The sequence below is a fragment of the Amblyomma mixtum genome, chromosome 5 (genome assembly GCF_055824585.1).
Source record: "Amblyomma mixtum isolate Tamu chromosome 5, ASM5582458v1, whole genome shotgun sequence".
Classification (NCBI taxonomy): domain Eukaryota; kingdom Metazoa; phylum Arthropoda; class Arachnida; order Ixodida; family Ixodidae; genus Amblyomma; species Amblyomma mixtum.
In genome coordinates this window covers 167,989,363-168,007,952 of record NC_143016.1, presented here as the reverse complement: position 1 = coordinate 168,007,952, position 18,590 = coordinate 167,989,363, and the positions used below count along the sequence as shown (strand labels likewise).

General features: G+C 50.9%; 5 non-coding genes across 5 annotated transcripts; all 5 read right to left on the bottom strand.

Moving 5' to 3' along the window:
• Window positions 1–731: 731 nt before the first annotated feature.
• TRNAS-CGA (transfer RNA serine (anticodon CGA)) lies at window positions 732–815 on the bottom strand. The gene has a single exon. It is a non-coding gene; the product is annotated as a tRNA-Ser (tRNA).
• A 9,283-nt stretch (window positions 816–10,098) lies between these two features.
• On the bottom strand, window positions 10,099–10,180 carry TRNAS-CGA (transfer RNA serine (anticodon CGA)). Its single transcript has one exon. It is a non-coding gene; the product is annotated as a tRNA-Ser (tRNA).
• A 78-nt stretch (window positions 10,181–10,258) lies between these two features.
• Window positions 10,259–10,340, bottom strand: TRNAS-CGA (transfer RNA serine (anticodon CGA)). The gene has a single exon. It is a non-coding gene; the product is annotated as a tRNA-Ser (tRNA).
• A 78-nt stretch (window positions 10,341–10,418) lies between these two features.
• On the bottom strand, window positions 10,419–10,500 carry TRNAS-UGA (transfer RNA serine (anticodon UGA)). Its single transcript has one exon. It is a non-coding gene; the product is annotated as a tRNA-Ser (tRNA).
• Window positions 10,501–10,578: 78 nt separating this feature from the next.
• On the bottom strand, window positions 10,579–10,660 carry TRNAS-UGA (transfer RNA serine (anticodon UGA)). Its single transcript has one exon. It is a non-coding gene; the product is annotated as a tRNA-Ser (tRNA).
• Between the last annotated feature and the right edge of the window lie 7,930 nt (window positions 10,661–18,590).

The window sequence follows — 18,590 nt, the reverse complement described above, 5'->3', positions numbered from 1 at the left end:
AAAAGCAACGGGGATAATGGAAAGCCCTGCGTCACAGACGATTTCACTGGCACTTTTTCGGTGAGATTCTTATTTATAATAATTCGCACTGCACAATCAGAGTAAGCCATTTTGACTCCCTCTGTAATAACACTTCCTCTGTTCACAAATTCTAGGAGATTAAAAAGCACTTCATGGCACACTCGATCGAAAGCTTTTGCTAAGGCGAGCTGCATCATCGCAACTCGTCCATCAAAAGTATCGCAACACTCCAAAACACGTCTCGCCACATGTATATTGGTCGTAATACTTCGTCCTTGTATTCCACAAGTTTGGTGGGGTCCCACTAGGTCTATAATGACGCTGTGTCCTTCTCGCTAAAACTTTCATAAGGATTTCGTAATCTACATTGGTGAGGCTTATCGGCAATTGATAATAGAGAAAGCAATTGACCAGTTAAATGCCGGGAAGTCCCCTGGGCCCGACGGCCTGGGTGCAACTTTCTATAAAGCCTTTAAAGATGAACTAAGTCAGGTCCTGCATAGAGTAATCGAAGAAGCCTATGAAACAAAACGATTTTCGCCATATTTCAAAGCTGCCCACGTTGTATTGATTCCGAAGTATGAGGACTCAGCAAGGCTGATTTGGTGGGATCTTATCGGTCGGCCACGACTGCGACATGGAGGGCGCTCTCTCTCGTCATCTCCCCTTCAACGAAGCGAGAGGAGGCAAAACAAAATGCAACACCCTTTTGCTTAGTCGACAGGATTCGAACCTGTGCGGGGAGACCCCAATGGATTTCGAGTCCATCGCCTTAACCACTCAGCCACGGCTTTTTTTTTTTTATTTCCGGACACTTACACAGTACAAAATCGTACACGGAAAAATTAAGCGAACTCACAGCCAAATGTTCACGTGGAATTGATAGAAATAAGGAAGCTGTCATCCTTAGGTGGGATGACGTTGTCGTGTTAAAATTCTCTCAAATGGATCAAGGGCTCTAATCTTGGCAGCCATTCTGGAACTGTACACTTCAATCTGTGAATTTCAACAAAGCATGCATACTTTCAAGAAAGTAGAGCCTTGCAGGGCGAGCATCGGGGTCTTAATGATACCCAGCCATCCGGGACCGCCAGAGGCTCTGCAGACCGATTAACATGACGGTATCAAAAGGTATGCCGTCTTCGTTATCTGTTGATGGGAACCTGATACAATGTGTATCTAACGGTAAGTCTTTTTAAGGGTTCTTTGCAGAAGGTCACAAAAATAAATCCCCTCCCAACAGTGTAGAAAAACATGATCTATTGTCTCAGGCTGTTTGCATTTTAAACAAAGTGACCCCCATGGCAGAAAAAAGCCCCTGTCTTCAAGAAATGTTTCTACCGATAACGTTCCAGTATGCAGCTTAAAGAAAAACGTTTTTACTCCTGGGGAAACTGGCATCCTTTTGACCCGCTTCAATACATCTTGACCCGGATAGCCGCTGTACAAGGCTCTGTACACAGGAACGGAGAAAAATCATCGCACACATCCTTATACATTTTTTTCTTATTGACTGAACACAAATATTCCATCGAAAAACGAGTTGTCAAAATTCTGACGCTGTTTACGACCTCTCTTAAAAAAGCAAAGAGGCGCCCTGGCATACTTTCTGTAGCAACAACAAAATTTGGCAACGCCCGCACGAGCCTTACTTGGCAAACAGTGCGCAGAAATGGATCATTTACGGCACGGAAGAAAATGAATCTGTTTACGAGCTGTCGGGCGAATAAGTGTGCTAGCCCAAGACCCCCGTCTTTGACACGCCGAAACAAGTTATCTCGTCTACACCGTTCTCAATTCGACGCCCAGACAAAAGCGGCAAATACTCGATGCAGCCTCTGAATGTTTAACCTGGAACAGTGAAGCGTTTGCATTACATATCACAACTTGCCAACAAAAAACAGATTACACACCGTTGCGCGTGCAAAGATAGACAGCGGCACACCGCTCCATTTGTCAGCCTTCTCACGGATTTCTTGGGCTTGATCGCGCCAAAATGGCTCACTGTCTTCATAGCATTCTAGAGGCACACCCAAGTACTTAACCGGTGTTGTGGCCCAAGTCACGTTGGCAAACGTGTAAGGCGTCGATGGCCACTCTCCGTGCCAAAACCCTAGACACTTTCCCCAATTCACCGGACTTCCAATGGTCGTGCTGAAATCTTTCACGGCTTCGACTGCCACGCTAACGCTCTCTCTGATCGTACAGAAGACGGCTACGTCATCAGCATACGCCAAAAGTTTGACCTCCATCATGTGGACTTGGAAGCCCTGTACAGATTCATTCTCAAGGATTGACAAGCACAAAGTTTCAATATAAATGCAGAACAGAAGCGGGCTGAGGGGGCAACCCTGACGCACCGAACGTCGCACGTTCACGGGTGCGCCAAGTTCCATGTTGACAATTAATCTTGTAGTGCAGTTTCGGTACACCAAGGCTACGCCCTCCCTGATAACAGAACCCACATTAATGTAATCTAGAACTGCAAACAAAGCATCATGTGAAACACAATCAAACGCTTTTTCAAGGTCGAGTTGCAGAACCGCAACGCTACCGCATGTTGCATCACAACACTCCAGTACGCATCTCGCCTTATGTATGTTCGTAGCAATGGTCCTTCCCTTGATCCCGCAAGTCTGGTGAGGCCCAACAATCTCCTTAATAACGGTCGGTAATCTGGCTGCTAGTACTTTCATTAGTATCTTGTAATCAACATTTGTTAGGGCTATTGGCCTGTATGACGTCACCAATCTCAATTTCTCAGTTTGTTCTGTTTTAGGGATTAATACAGTATGTGACGACGCAAAAGAAGGCGGCAACAAGTTAAGATCGTAGCCTTCGTTAAATACTGTAGCTAACAATGTGGACAACACTTCTTTAAATGCGTTATAAAAAGCCGCGCTCAAGCCACCAGGCCCTGGCGACTTCCCTGGATTTAGATTATCAATGGCACGCTCAACTTCATGTTCGAAATCGGCAGCTCCAACCTTTCTGCTGTGTCAGCATCTAGTCGTGGCAAGGAAGAAAGAAACACGCGCTTAAACCTGTCCATGTTCATGTCGCGAAATGCAAACAGTTGCTGATAGTATTCGTAAAACGCACGTGCAATGCCGTCTTTATCTGTCATGAGGTTGCCGTTCCACTCTATTTCTTCTATGTCGTTTCGAGAAGCATGCGCTTTTTCGAGACCGAGAGCCCGTTTAGTGGGCGTCTCGCCTGCTGCGCATCTTTCGGCCCTGGCGCGTAACGAGCGCTCCTCGATATGGATCTTCATCTAATAACTCAATTTTCTGTTTCAGTTTTCTGATATCGTCATTATAGACCCCTGGCTCTTTGCACTCGTGCGCTATTAACTGATTTAGTGTCGCCCTTAAACATGCTTCTTCTCGCTTTTCATCATGTCGAATACAACTGGCTCTTTCTATAGCTTTCATCTTAATTTCTTGTTTGCACCATTCCCACTCCTCTATAATGGTGGTGCAAGGCCGTTGTTCTATCTCTTTAAGCTTCCCTGCAATTATTTCAACTAAAGCTTCATCTTCTAAGAGTTTGGAGTTTAGCTTCCACAGTCCCCACACAAATTTTTTCCTTCGGTTTCTAGGGCCGATTGTACATTTCACAAGACAGTGATCCGAAAAAGACACCGGCATAAGGACATAATTTTGGCATTTCGGAATCGCATCCAACGATAAATAAATACGGTCGAGCCGGGCATGACTAGAACCTTGGAAATGCGTGTATTTCACGCTGCGCGCTCCCTCCAAACACTCCGCTACATCATCTAGAGCAAATTCGCCAACTAGCTGCTACAAAACATCCGTGCTTGCGTCTTTAAAGGCGCGGCTACTTGTCTTATCTCGAGCACTTAAGACACAATTGAAATCGCCCATAACGACGAGTTGTCGCCCACTATTTAGATTTCGCTGGATGCTCACGAAAAAATTTAACCTTTCATCAGCCGCATTCGGTGCATAAACACAAAGAACCCGCCATTCGCTGTTATAAAAAACGAAGTCACAAACAATAAAGCGACCTTGCATACAATAAATCACTTTGTAGCGCCCGGCGACGCTATAAAGCGCCGGCGCTGAGATCGGCGTTACAGCGCGCGCTAGAGGAAAATAAAGACGGACAGCGCGTGCTCGTGGCGCACGCCCGGCACGGGCAGTCCGGAACTAGAAGCCTGCCACGCTGGTCGTCTCTCTGTCTGGTGCTCCGCTGCGACCCCGCTAATACCTCAACAGTGGTGACCTGGCGACCCGTGCCTTCTATCGCAGTGGCGTTCCAGCATGGCGTACTGGCAGCACCCAAGTTTCGACCCGCCGCTCCCGGCGTTCCGGCCTGCAGGCGTCGGCGGGTGGTTCGCCCAACTGGAGGCTGCGATGTACCTGAACGGCATCACCATCCAGCCGTTCAAACACGAAGTCCTTTGTGACATCCTCCCGGCCGACCTCCTGCGTCGGCTCACCTACTCTGCTTTCGGCGGCCGGCCATACGATGAGCTGCGTGCGGCCGTCTTGGCGGACTTCGGCGCCTACTACGTTCCGCCGCCGCTCTACGACGCAGCGGACCCGTTTTCGCCGCCGCCAGCCTCTGCCCCTGCACCGGCCTCGCCCGCGCCCACGCAGCCTTCATCAGAACCCGGCCCGCCTCAGCAGCCCCTCGCCGCATCGCCGCCACTCCCGTCCAGCGTCTCCAGCCCGGCTGTCTCTCTCGACGCCATACCAGGTGGGATCCGCACGAGCTCCGCCTCGCGTCCTGCTCCCACTACTATCCGACCCGCGTCTCTGGCTCTGCCTCCGTGCGCTTCAGTGGCGTTGTCGCCAGAGCCTCCTGCAGCCAAGGACGACTCTGCGGCAGCAGCCGTGCCGAGGCTTCCGGCATCTACATCTACCTCGTCACTACCGCCAACAGCTCTGCAGGCCTCTTCTGTGAGGTTGAAGCCGTCGCCCGCTGATGCTAAAGAGCCCTCGACAACGACCAAGCCTGCTTGTCACACTCCCAGCCCCTCAGAAGGTCCGCAGAGCACTACTCGTCATCAGGAGCAGGATGAGAAAGCCAACCCGATGACAGCAGTAACAAGCACGGCGATCGCCTCCAGCCCCACTTTGCCTGAAACAGTTCCTGACCCAGTGTCAGCGCTTGCTCTCAAGCCCGACCATGCCCACCCGCGCATCAGCACTGGCCAGTCGCTCCGGACGGCCACTCCCGCTTTACCCCAGCACCTGGAATTGAACCCAGCAACTTCCTCCGTCATCACCACAGCTGTCACCGTTGTCTCGTCGGTCACACCTGTGCCAACCCTAGTGGCCGGACCGCACTGCTCGCGCCCTACATCAGGGGCACCTGAGCCATGTAAGCCAGCCATTTCCACCTATTTGGATGACTTGAAGCTGGCGCTACAGCAGCGACACGACACCACGCTAAAGACCACATCTGTCCACGGAGCCGTTTCGACCGCTCCCTTGCTTGTGACGGCGTACTCTGTGTGCCAGCTTCCCGCCGACATCAGCTGCAACGGTCCAGCACCAATGACACTTGTGCCAGCGGGCAGCAGTACAGTCGGTGACGGCCCCATCATGGCCTCCATTGCCCTAATATGCTTTGTCAGCTCGGCACCCTGCATCATTCGCCCATTGCGCAGCAGCCAGGCTCGTCCACCTGAATCCGCGCCCTCCACCCGATGGCTCTTCCCGGACCCTGACATGAACTTACCGGACCCTCCCTCCATCGCGTGACCTCCATCTGTACCCCGTCGGCGCGTACATTTCGCCGTTCCGTCTAGGCGGGGGGCCCTGTAGCGCCCGGCGACGCTATAAAGCGCCGGCGCTGAGATCGGCGTTACAGCGCGCGCTAGAGGAAAATAAAGACGGACAGCGCGTGCTCGTGGCGCACGCCCGGCACGGGCAGTCCGGAACTAGAAGCCTGCCACGCTGGTCGTCTCTCTGTCTGGTGCTCCGCTGCGACCCCGCAAATCCTCAACAACTTCTTGCACTGTCAGCCCTGGCAACTTCTTAACGAACAGAAGGCACCCGGCCGATGTGCCAACCGCGTGACTAACAGCCACATCGTACCTCGATGTGAAACGCTGCACCATGCTCCCCGTGTCCTCTTCCCCTTCTATTTTGGTTTCCTGAACCGCCAACACATCCACGTCCTGGTCCGTTAAAATACGGTATACTTGACTTTGCTTCCTTTTCGATGCAAACCCACGGACGTTAAGCGTTGCTACGCTCCGTGACTGTTGCATCGCCATTTTCGTACTTTAGAAGGACGCTGGGAGCATGGTGCTTACCTTTCGCGCCTAGCACGTCACTAGACGCTTCCAGAAGTCCCGCCGCCATCGTAATTATCGGGCTGGACGTGCTGCGAGAGCGGCTTTTCGGCTGCCCTCCGGCCCGTCGCGACGTTAGGTTGCGGTCTGAAGGAAGGTCGTCGTCCCTGCACAGTTTTCGCTGGTGGTTCCTCGGCGTTGCCAGGGAGCTGCTTTTCCGCTCCGTCACCGGCGTCGGCGTGCGGGCGCTTCGGCGCACTGCCAGCGCTCGTTGACCGGCCGCCGTTCTCCGCATTGGTGTTCTCATCCGTCGATGCCGCCGGAGCACTTGTCCCTTGAAGGGGCGCTTCCTCGCTCACAGGCGCCTCCGAAACAACGGATGGCAGTACCTGTTTCTTGTCCACGCCCTCGCCCGCCTCTTTTTCAGTGGTCGTCGGAGTTATCACGCTGGGGGCCACCGCAGAGCTTTCCACACCATCGGTCCCCTTGGCTGCTTCCTCAGCCTCGACGACGTCCATAACGTCTTCCGGTGTCTCCTCTCTAAGCGCTGGCACCGTTGCGGCAGCGTATGTGCGGACACACCCATCTTCCGAATGTCCGAAGCGTCGGCAGCGTGAGCAGCGAGGTATCTTGCAGTCACGTCGGACATGACCGCTTCCCTGACAACGCAAACACTGCATGGGCCGCCCAGGCACGACCACAAGGGCAAGCTCGCCGACGACTCTTATCTGGTGGGGGGAGGTCGTCCGCCTTCATTCCAGGCTTCAGCTTGAGCAGAACTATCCTTGTGGTGGAGCCCTTTTCTTTCACTCCTTGCACTCGCCAACGCTCACGGGTTACCTCCGTCACGTTCCCGAAGGCCGCAAACGCAGTCCGGATATCTTCGTCGGCGACGCCGTGCAGCATCCAGTGTAGCCGCAGTTTCAGCACGTGGTCCTCGGGGTCGAATATAAGACACCGGCGTCCTTTAACTGGAAGCTCCTTGAAAGCCGCCTATCGCTTCGTTGCTTCAGCGCTGTTGAGTGTCACCGCCCAAACATGGTTGATTTGGTACGCCCCAAACGCCACAACGTCGGGGAGCGCACCCGCTTGGGCGAGGGCGTCACGAAAGTCTTCGACCTTGTAAGGCCGCGCTTGCACGTCGCCGTGCAAAAACACCGTGTTGAGAACAACACGTCCTGTTGGCAGAGTAGGCAGAATAATCTCGTAATCCTTATCTGCTTCAATGTCGGACCTGTTTCCGCGGCCAGCAAGGGCCGCTATCGCCGCTCCACCGGAGCTCATGATTCTGCGACCGTTCACTGGCGTGGCCGGAAGTAGAATGAGCCTTAACCACTCGGCCGCGACTGCGACACGGAGGGCTCTCTATCGTCATCTCCCCTTCAACGAAGCGCGAGGAAGCAAGACAAAACGCAACACCCTTTTGCGCAGTCGACAAGATTCGAACCTGTGCGGGGTGACCCCAAAGGATTTCTAGTCCATCACCCTAACCACTCGGCCACGACTTTTTTTTATACGTTTTTATTGAAACAAGCCCAATACATTGCTAAAACAACCAGGCCGCTTCGGCCGGTCACAAGTTAAAATTTCTTGAATTGCACCAGTTCATGTAGCACACTGAACTATGCAGGTGGGTCCACCTGCGCTTGGTACACATCTCGTAAGTAGCATACACTCTCCACAAAGTTCTCCCAGACAGATCGGATAACAACATCTCCATTCCGGTCAGCCATTCGAGTTTTCCATAAACTATGCAGGCCCAGGAGCATAATCATGTCATAGGGGACACCTGTGTCATCTTTGTCTACCGGTAAGTAGCGAATGCCAATTGCTGATATGGGTAATTCTTTCTTTAGCGTACGTTGTAAGACATCCCAATAAAAAATTGAGTCCCAGCATTCAATGAACACATGTTCTATGGTTTCAGGCTTTTTGCAAAGCAAGCAGCTCGTTGTCTATGGTACAAATATGCCTTTGTCCGAAAGCCACGTCTTAACCGGCAAAGTACTCGGTTGTAGTTTGAAAAAGAATGTTTTTGTGCTTGCCTTAACTGGCATCTTTTTTAATTCTTTTAAGAATATCTTGCCCTGGGCCTCAAGAGTTTATTGTACGATACATAGGCACCGGCATTACGATGTCTATCAGATCTCGGTACAGTTTTTTTCTCTTTACAGTGCTGAGGTACTCCAGTGAAAACCGAACCTTAAGAAATCGCAGAGTCCACAACTTCCTTCAGGTAACCTCTAGCACCATAAGTTGACAATCTCACAGTAGACACTACAAAGTCGGGCAGAGCACTTGCATCATTGAACGCAAAAAGGGGTCGTTCTGATCCCTCGCAAACATAAATCGGGACGCAAGCTGGCGGACAAACAAATGCGCGAGACCAAGACCGCCATCTTGAATAGTTCGAAACAAATTAGTTCTTTTTACCCTCTCCCAACTTGAACTCCAGATAAACACAGAAAACACCCTATGCATTTTTGGCACATTTACTCGCGACATAGCCAAAAACTGCAAAACATACCATACCTTGGCGATTAAGAAAATGTTGCAAACTGTCGCCCTCGCAAACATCGACAATTCTCGTCCTTGCCATGACCTTGCTTTTTCTTTTACTCTTGGTGTCACGTCATTCCAGAAATCAGCACTCTTGTCACAGTGCTCTAGAGGCACACCCAAGTAGCTCGATTGCATGGTTGTCCACTGCAGACTCGTGAACGCCGGCGGTGTAATATCCCAACTTCCATGCCAAAAGCCTACGCTCTTCTCCCAATTAATCTCAACACCTGTGAGCTGACAAAACCGTTTGGCGACACCAACAGTTTTCTGGACACTTTCGCGGTCACTGCAAAATACAGCTATGTCATCTGCGTCCGCAAGAATTTTGACATTAGATGTCTGACACCTGAAGCCATTAATTCGATCGTTGTTTAGATTTAAACAGAAGGGCTCGAGATAAAGCGCAAACAGCAAGGGCGAAAGTGGGCATCGTTGCCTAACGGAGGAACGCAGAGGGACGGCTTCACTCAGGTTCTTATTGACAATGATTTGAACAGAACAGTTGCTGTAAACCATTTTAAGCCCATCTAGTATTACTGCCCAAATTCACTTGTTCCAGAACCGAGTACAGGACATCGTGCACCACACGATCAAACGCCTTCGACAGCTCTAGTTGCATCATTGCGACTCGGCCCCCGAAGACATCACAGCATTCAAGGAGACTGCGAACAACATGCACATTCGTGCAAATTGTACGGCCTTTCACTCCGCATGTTTGGTGTGGTCCAACAAGATTTGTGATCACATTTTGCAAAGTCGACCTGGAATCTTCATATAAATCTTATAGTCCACATTTGTGAGGGTTATCGGACGATAAGCCCCCACTGACTGCAATTTCTCTCGGTCATCTGTTTTAGGGATGGCGAGAGATGTGAGCAGTACGAAAGGAAGGTGGCATTTGATTCACTCTAAATGCTTCTGTGATCATTTCATATAAAATCGGGCTGACTTCTTTTCTGAAAGTTTTGTAGAAAGCAGCCCCTAGACCATCCGGCCCTGGTGTTTTCCCAAGCGGTAGCTCATCTAGAGCTTTCTGAACCTCCTCCAAACTAATACGCTGCTCTAGGCGAGCTCGTGTGTCTTCGTCTAATCGAGGCATGAGCTGCAAAAATTCATCACACAGCCCACTCTTCACGCATCTTTCACACTCGGCCACGACTGCGACACGGAGGGCGCTCCCTCTCGTCATCATCCCCTTCAACCCAGCGAGAGGAGGCAAAACAAAATGCAACACCCTTTTGCGCAGTCGACAGGATTCGAACCTGTGCGGGGAGACCCCAATGGATTTCGAGTCCATCGCCTTAACCACTCGGCCACGACTGCGACACGGAGGGCGCTCTCTCTCGTCATCTCCCCTTCAACCCAGCGAGAGGAGGCAAAAAAAAATGCAACACCCTTTTGCGCAGTCGACAGGATTCGAACCTGTGCGGGAAGACCCCAATGGATTTCGAGTCCATCGCCTTAACCACTCGGCCACGACTGCGACACGGAGGGCGCTCTCTCTCGTCATCTCCCCTTCAACGAAGCGAGAGGAGGCAAAACAAAATGCAACACCCTCTTGCGCAGTCGACAGGATTCGAACCTGTGCGGGGAGACCCCAATGCATTTCAAGTCCATCGCCTTAACCACTCGGCCACAGCTGCGACACGGAGGGCGCTATCTCTCGTCATCTCCCCTTCAACCCAGCGAGAGGAGGCAAAAAAAAATGCAACACCCTTTTGCGCAGTCGACAGGATTCGAACCTGTGCGGGGAGACCCCAATGGATTTCAAGTCCATCGCCTTAACCACTCGGCCACGACTGCTTTTTTTTTCTTTATTGCCGACCAGACAGGAAAATCAAACAAAACACATTAAAAGGTGCTATCTGAACAAAGACAGCACTCGTAGGTTAAAACCATTTCAGGGCAACAAGTTTATTCAGCAGAGCATACCATTCGGGTTTGTTGGCATGTTCGTTATAGTAGTAGTAGTAGTAGTAGTAGTAGTAAAAGACTTTTATTCGACCATAATTTATAGGCCGAGCATGTCGACCGCCTGGGCGACCAGAAGCCGCTGTTCTTCTTCCCCTTCAGCGCCAAGCCAGTCGAGCCAGGTGGTGATGGATAGAGAGGGTGGGGGGAAGGAACCCGACTGCTGAGCAGCCGGGCAATAGAAGAGGCAATGGGCCAGGTCCGCATAGGTACAGGGACAGTTGGGACAGGAAGGGTCCGATCGATAGCGATAGAGGAAGAGGCGGGACGGGGTGATAACTGCATTCATCTGAATGTGCCGATGAAGGCGAATCTCGGGCACCGTGAGTGATGGATGAAGGGGAGGGTAAAGGCGTTTGTCGAGGCGGAGCTCGAGGTAGACCTCTTTTATGGTACATCGTGGGAGGGAACAGCGCGAAACAAAACGACGGACAAAGGAAGAGGACACAAAGACGAGCGCTGACTCGAAACTGAATTTTTTATTGAAAAACGAAAACATATATACATCACACTCACGGGAACAAACAGAGCAACTACCATTGGTCTAGTGTAATCAAGACCATCAAACGCACAATATGCCACGTGGTGAACTCTGAACAAAAGCACCCCTGAATCCCGAAATGAAGCAAGTCATGAATTATCTAAAAACGATACTTCTTTGTTAACTAATGCCAAAGAAGGCTGGCTGATACACTGTGATTCCTTCTTTCGTATGAAATAAACTTCCATAATCTCCCTTGTCAATTTATCCCAGTGTCTAAACAAAATTTTAGTTTTTGTGACCAAAGGGCGGCACTTTTTCTGCTTTTTATCATTTTCCTTCCCACACTCGCGGCAATGATCTTTCAGATGAGAGTATCTGGTGTCTGATAGTGAATTAAGATGTTCCCTCAGGCGAACATTAATACATCGGCGTGTCTGACCAATGTATACTTTTTTGCACGATAGTGGAAGCTCGTAGACTACAGAGCATGCGCATTCCACCAACGGTGACCTGTGAGTAACACGGCATTTAAATGGACTAACTCCTAATACACTTTCACTACGGTTTCTGATGGCCCGGCAAAGCCCGCTCAACTTGCAAGGTGCCGAAAAAACAACTTCGACTTGAAACCTACCAGCTACATTTTTTAGATTATGGGCTACTTTGTGAATGTAGGGGATGACTGCCCTTTTCATACATGCCTTGTCCCTCTTTGACTTGACGAAATCCGTCCTCACCAGCCGCACCAACTTTTCGCACGTTGCCGAAATAACCGAACCAGGGTACCCTGCGGTTTTCAGCCTGCTGACCTGTAACAATACACTCTCTTCGATCCGGTGAAAACAAGAATTCTGTAAGCTCGAGCGGAGGGCAGACACAGCTATTCCATTTTTTACATTTTTTGAATGTCCGGAAGAATAGTGCAAAACCTGTTTCTGTGATCTTGGGGAGTAAAGCCAACAAACATGGTCGTTCTTGAAAAACAACTTAATACTAAGAAACTGGAGAGAATCCTTCAAGGGCACTTCAGAGGTAAACGACAGGCCATCTGCGCACTCTCGAAACAACTTCAAAATGTCTATCATCGTCCTATTGAAGTTGTTTCTTTTTGTCAGTACCAAAAAATCATCCACATATCTGAAAATCTTCACCACCATTCCCTCACTGTGTCTACTAATTTGTTTATCAATCTCACCTAAGAAAATATTGCTCAAAACATGTGCTACCCTAGACCCGATACAGATCCCCTTTTTTTGCACATATACGCCGCCTTGCCAGCCTACATGAGTTGACCTTAAATAAAACGATAACACTTCAAGAAAGGTGTCAAGAGGAACCCAGCACTGACCAATAAAGCGTACTTCATCATTGTCATCAGTGATGCACTTTTTTACTGCTTTCATAATCCCATTGTGAGGAAGTGAATAGTCAAGATCTTCAATGTCCCTACTGAAGCCTGTACAACCACCTGGATTGTTATGCTTTATTGGTCAGTGCGGGGTTCCTCTTGACACCTTTCTTGAACTGTTATCGTTTTATTTAAGGTCAACTCATGTAGGCTGGCAAGGCGGCGTATATGTGCAAAAAAAGGGGATCTGTATCGGGTCTAGGGTAGCACCTGTTTTGAGCAATATTTTCTTAGGCGAGATTGATAAACAAATTAGTAGACACAGTGAGGGAATGGTGGTGAAGATTTTCAGATATGTGGATGATTTTTTGGTACTGACAAAAAGAGACAACTTCAATAGGACGATGATAGACATTTTGAAGTTGTTTCGAGAGTGCGCAGATGGCCTGTCGTTTACCTCTGAAGTGCCCTTGAAGGATTCTCTCCAGTTTCTTAGTATTAAGTTGTTTTTCAAGAACGACCATGTTTGTTGGCTTTACTCCCCAAGATCACAGAAACAGGTTTTGCACTATTCTTCCGGACATTCAAAAAATGTAAAAAATGGAATAGCTGTGTCTGCCCTCCGCTCGAGCTTACAGAATTCTTGTTTTCACCGGATCGAAGAGAGTGTATTGTTACAGGTCAGCAGGCTGAAAACCGCAGGGTACCCTGGTTCGGTTATTTCGGCAACGTGCGAAAAGTTGGTGCGGCTGGTGAGGACGGATTTCGTCAAGTCAAAGAGGGACAAGGCATGTATGAAAAGGGCAGTCATCCCCTACATTCACAAAGTAGCCCATAATCTAAAAAATGTAGCTGGTAGGTTTCAAGTCGAAGTTGTTTTTTCGGCACCTTGCAAGTTGAGCGGGCTTTGCCGGGCCATCAGAAACCGTAGTGAAAGTGTATTAGGAGTTAGTCCATTTAAATGCCGTGTTACTCACAGGTCACCGTTGGTGGAATGCGCATGCTCTGTAGTCTACGAGCTTCCACTATCGTGCAAAAAAGTATACATTGGTCAGACACGCCGATGTATTAATGTTCGCCTGAGGGAACATCTTAATTCACTATCAGACACCAGATACTCTCATCTGAAAGATCATTGCCGCGAGTGTGGGAAGGAAAATGATAAAAAGCAGAAAAAGTGCCGCCCTTTGGTCACAAAAACTAAAATTTTGTTTAGACACTGGGATAAATTGACAAGGGAGATTATGGAAGTTTATTTCATACGAAAGAAGGAATCACAGTGTATCAGCCAGCCTTCTTTGGCATTAGTTAACAAAGAAGTATCGTTTTTAGATAATTCATGACTTGCTTCATTTCGGGATTCAGGGGTGCTTTTGTTCAGAGTTCACCACGTGGCATATTGTGCGTTTGATGGTCTTGATTACACTAGACCAATGGTAGTTGCTCTGTTTGTTCCCGTGAGTGTGATGTATATATGTTTTCGTTTTTCAATAAAAAATTCAGTTTCGAGTCAGCGCTCGTCTTTGTGTCCTCTTCCTTTGTCCGTCGTTTTGTTTCGCGCTGTTCCCTCCCACGATGTATCAGTACAAACTCGCCCAGTTATCCATCCTTCCTCTTTTATGGTGCGGCGAAGGGTGAGTCTCCCACCGTCCTCCGAGGGCTTGGGCCAGGGGATCAACTTTGCCCGGAAAAGTGTGTCGCGTGCGAGCTGATGGGCCAGCTCATTGCCGTCAATCCCTGAATGCCCAGGGACCCAGCGGAGGAAAACGATGGAAGGCTGCAGTGCGGAGACCGCTCGTTCGACCTCCTGTTGGAGAGAAGGGGTCAGGGTGCGTTTCTGTATGTGGTGTATAGCGGCTTGTGAGTCTGAATAGACTGTGTACTCTTGGAGAGAGGGAAGGAGAACAAATGACTGGAGGGCATGCGCAATGGCTAGAACCTCGAGGGACAATGCGTCTGGAGGGTGTAGATACGGCCCGCTTGTGTGGGTTTCAGGAGCAGGGAGGTGTGGATGGTACAGGGCGTAGCCGCAGGAACCTCGAGGAGCCACGAAAGAGGCATCCGTGTAAGCTACATCCTGGGTATCAAAGAGAGGGGAATGGTACTGTGCGGCCGCATGACGACGTCCGGAGTGCAGGACGGGGGACATGTTGGTCGGAAGGGGAAAGATACGAACATTGGGAGCGGGGGTGGGAATAGGAGAGGTAAACGGGGAGATTGGAATGGGCGAGATAACCGCTTGAGTCAGTAACCACTGACCCTGACGCGTAAGGGAAAGCCGGGCAAGCTGCGAGTCACGATGGAGGCTGAGAAGAGAACGAAGAGGATGGAAGAGGCCTGTGGTAAAGAGCTTAGTGGTAGAGGTAGTGAGAGGGAGGTTGAGAGCTGCCTTGTAGAGGCCCACAAGGGCAGTCTCGAGAGCGTTGAGTCTGAGTGAAGGAAGCGTAGGGTGCAAAGTACAAGACCTTGTTGAGGGCCAGCGCGTGGGCAACTCGGCACGCGTGAGCCTCGTGGAGACCTGAGCGTCGAGTGACCACGCGCCGCAGGAGGTGAGTTACAGAGTGGCAGGTGGTGACAGCGCGGTGAAGGGATTGCACATTCTTAGCCGCATGCAAAGGGAAGCCAAGAACTTTGCACTGTGTGACGACAGGAATGGGAGAGCCAGAAAGGTGGAGAGAGACGAAGTGGTTGTGTGAGCGCTGGTAGGAGGAATGGTTGAGAAGGAGAAGCTCGGATTTCTCAGGAGCAGGAGAGAGGCCAGCGGTGGTGAGAAAGGAGTCGATGAGATCTAGGCCAGGTTGCAGGGTGTCCTGTACGTGACTGGGAGAGCCAGATGAACACCAGAGTGTGATGTCATCGGCGTAAAATATATGATGCAGGTCGGGAATTTCAGCTAGCTGGGAGGCGAGAGGGGCCATAGGGAGATTGAAAAGGGTAGGAGAGAGAACAGCACCTTGAGGAGTGCCACGGTTGAGGTGGTGTGGGTTAGACAAGTGGGTATCTACTCGAAAGCGAGCCACACGTTTAGAGAGGAATGAGCGTATATAGGAGTACATGCGGGAGCCACAATCCAAAGAGGCGAGTTGAGAAAGGATGTGATCGTGGCAAACACCGTCAAAGGCCTTTCGAACATCGACCGTCACAAGTGCGTAAATTTGAGTGGATGTAGGGGACAGAAACGTTTGCTGGAGAATCAGAAACATGTCCTGTGCACAGACGCGGCGTCGGAAGCCTATGAGACAATGGGGGAAGAACTCCCGTGCCTCAAGAAAATCAGAGAGGCGAGTCAGAGCCATTCGCTCAAGGGTCTTACCAACGCACGACGTCAGGGAGATTGGGCGGAGGTTAGAGAGAGAGGGAGGTTTGCCCGGCTTTGGAATCATAGAAATAAGGGAGGATGTCCAGGAGCTCGGCAAGCAGCCGCTCTCCCAGGCCTCATTGTAGGTTTGAAGGAGGAATTGTTTGGCGCAGTCAGGAAGGTTACGAAGTGTGGTGTATGTAATGGCATCCTCACCGGGAGCCGAGTGTAGCATTAGCAGCCAGAGCAGATTCGAGCTCCCGGAGAGTGAAGCATTGGTCCAGATCGGGGTTAGGTCCACCTGAGTACACCGGGTAGGAGGGTGCCAGAGGGGTCGGGAGGCAGAGGGAGGCGAGTTGATCAAAAACTTCGGAGGGAGTCCCCTGAGTGAGGGCTTTAGCTAGAGTGGGAGCAAGGGCAGGCTTAGTGCCAAGGAGGGATTTAAAGAGAGACCATGCGGATCGCGAGTGCAATGCAGAATCAAGGCCATCACAAAGAGCACTCCAACGAGAGTGCTCGAGGGAGGCGCAGTGGGCGACGATCTCGGCCCGCAGAGCAGTGATCCGGGAGGAAAGTTGGGCATTGTGTGGTTGGGAGCGAAAGGAGCGTTGAAGACGTTTACGGCGACGCCGTAAACGGAGAAGGTGAGGATCTGGGTCTTGGATTGGGTAACGAGAGCGAACGCGACGGCTACTGGACGTGAGCGCTGCAGAGATGCGCGACGTCCAGTCGTCGTAGGATTGAAAGGATTCGGAGGCGAGATTAGTGCGAAAAGCATGCCAGTCAGTGTGAATAACCGGATGACAGCGAGGGATGTGGGAAAGAGAGGTGGTGATATGGATGAGAAAGTGGTCACTTAGAAGAGTTTCGGCTGTCACCTGCCAGTGAAAGGAAAGTGAACCCCGAGAGAAAGTGAGGTCGGGTGTCGTGGGGCGTTGTGAGGCAGTGCCCGCTCGAGTAGGAGTGCCAGGAGTATTAAGAAGGGTGAGGTGGCGTTCCTGGGACAGACAATGGAGGAGGCGGCCGGGTTTCAGGGTTTGTGGGTAGCCCCAGAGTGTGTGAGGGGCATTAAAGTCACCACCAAAGAGGATATGGGAGGTAGAAGGAAGAGAGTGAAGGAATTTGCCCAGAGCAGAGAATAAAGAGGAAGTGACAGGGGGGTTGTAAAAAAACAAAAGGACGAGTGAGATGCGGGAAGATGGGTGGTAATAAACCACACCAACTAAATATTTAAGGAGGGTGGATGGGATGTCAATTTGCTCTACGAGCACGTCACTGCGTACATAAATAGACGCAAGTGGTGTGGCCGTAGTGGCATGGTAGGCGCGGTAGCCAGGGACACTGCGGGCCGTCCGGGTCTCCTGGAGAAGGAGAAAATGAGGCAGAGAGGGGCGGGTGAGTAGATACTGGTGGAGGCGGGTCTTATTGTGGCAAAGATTTCGGCAGTTCCACTGCACAATCTGGAGGTCCTCGCCAAACGCCATTATGATAGTGGAGAGGAACGCGATGGTACGCGTTCCTTCTTTTTTGCCGGGGGAAGTGACTCATGGACGGATTGGAGCATAGATGTGAAGGATTCCAATTGCTTTGATTGTGCTTGGAGGGTGGTAAGAATCTGGAGAACCGAAGTTTCCAGCTGAACCAAGCGAGTGTGATGTGCCTGTGCGGTGTTTTCGACAAGGTCAGCCAAAGGGGCGACCTGGGCGCTGGAGGAGGGAGTGGTGAACGTGGCAAGGTGCTCATTTAGCTTGCTAAGCTGTGAGGTAAGAGAGGAGATGGTTGTCTGGAGGGTTTGAGTCAAGGCATGTATCTGCTGTTGTAGATCGTGGGAAATGCGCTGCTGCTCTCGCTGCTAGCGTTCCAGCATTGCCAGCCGGAGGTCGAAGGAGCGACTCTCGTCAATCAAGGATGGAGAAGGTGGTGTAGTGGAAGAGAGGGACGCTGGCACCGAGGATCCTTTAACTATGGCGGCGTAGGAACCTGGTGGTGACGTGATCGGAGCTGATGGAGATTCATGATTAGAGGAGGAGGAGGAGGAGGTGGTGGGTTGAGTGGCCCGGCGCAAAGCTAGGCGCCGGAGGTATGCAGTTTTAGCACACTCGCGTTGTTTAGCAAGGAGGAAGGGGCAAGTGGGGTCGAGGGAGGGGTGGGAGTTCACCTGGCAATGAACGCACCAGGGCTGGGCACACATATGAGCGGAAGGGTGAGCGGGTAGAGGAGCAGCACAGCGACGGCACTTGGCCGGAACGCTGTGCTGGGGGCATTGGTGGGCGCGGTGGCCTAGAGTGAGACAACGGGTGCAGGTGGGAGGCTTGGGTTTATGAGGACGGCACTGGAAGGCAACGCGTTTGAAATAAACAAAGTGGGGGATGACGGTACCAGCGAACGTAATGAGCACTGATTGAGTGGATCCCATCATGCGAGCAGCGAGAATATCCGTTTTGAAAGACTCTAGATCATGCATGAGCTCATCAGGAGTGAAGTGGCCACCGACGTTATGGATGACGCCGAGGCATGAGATGGGAGGATGGGGGGAATAAGTTTTGATGCTGACAGGCTTACCGTGAAGGTGAAGGTGCGCGATAGAAAGTAGGAGGTGGGCGGTGAGAGGAGAATGAGTTTTAAAAAACAC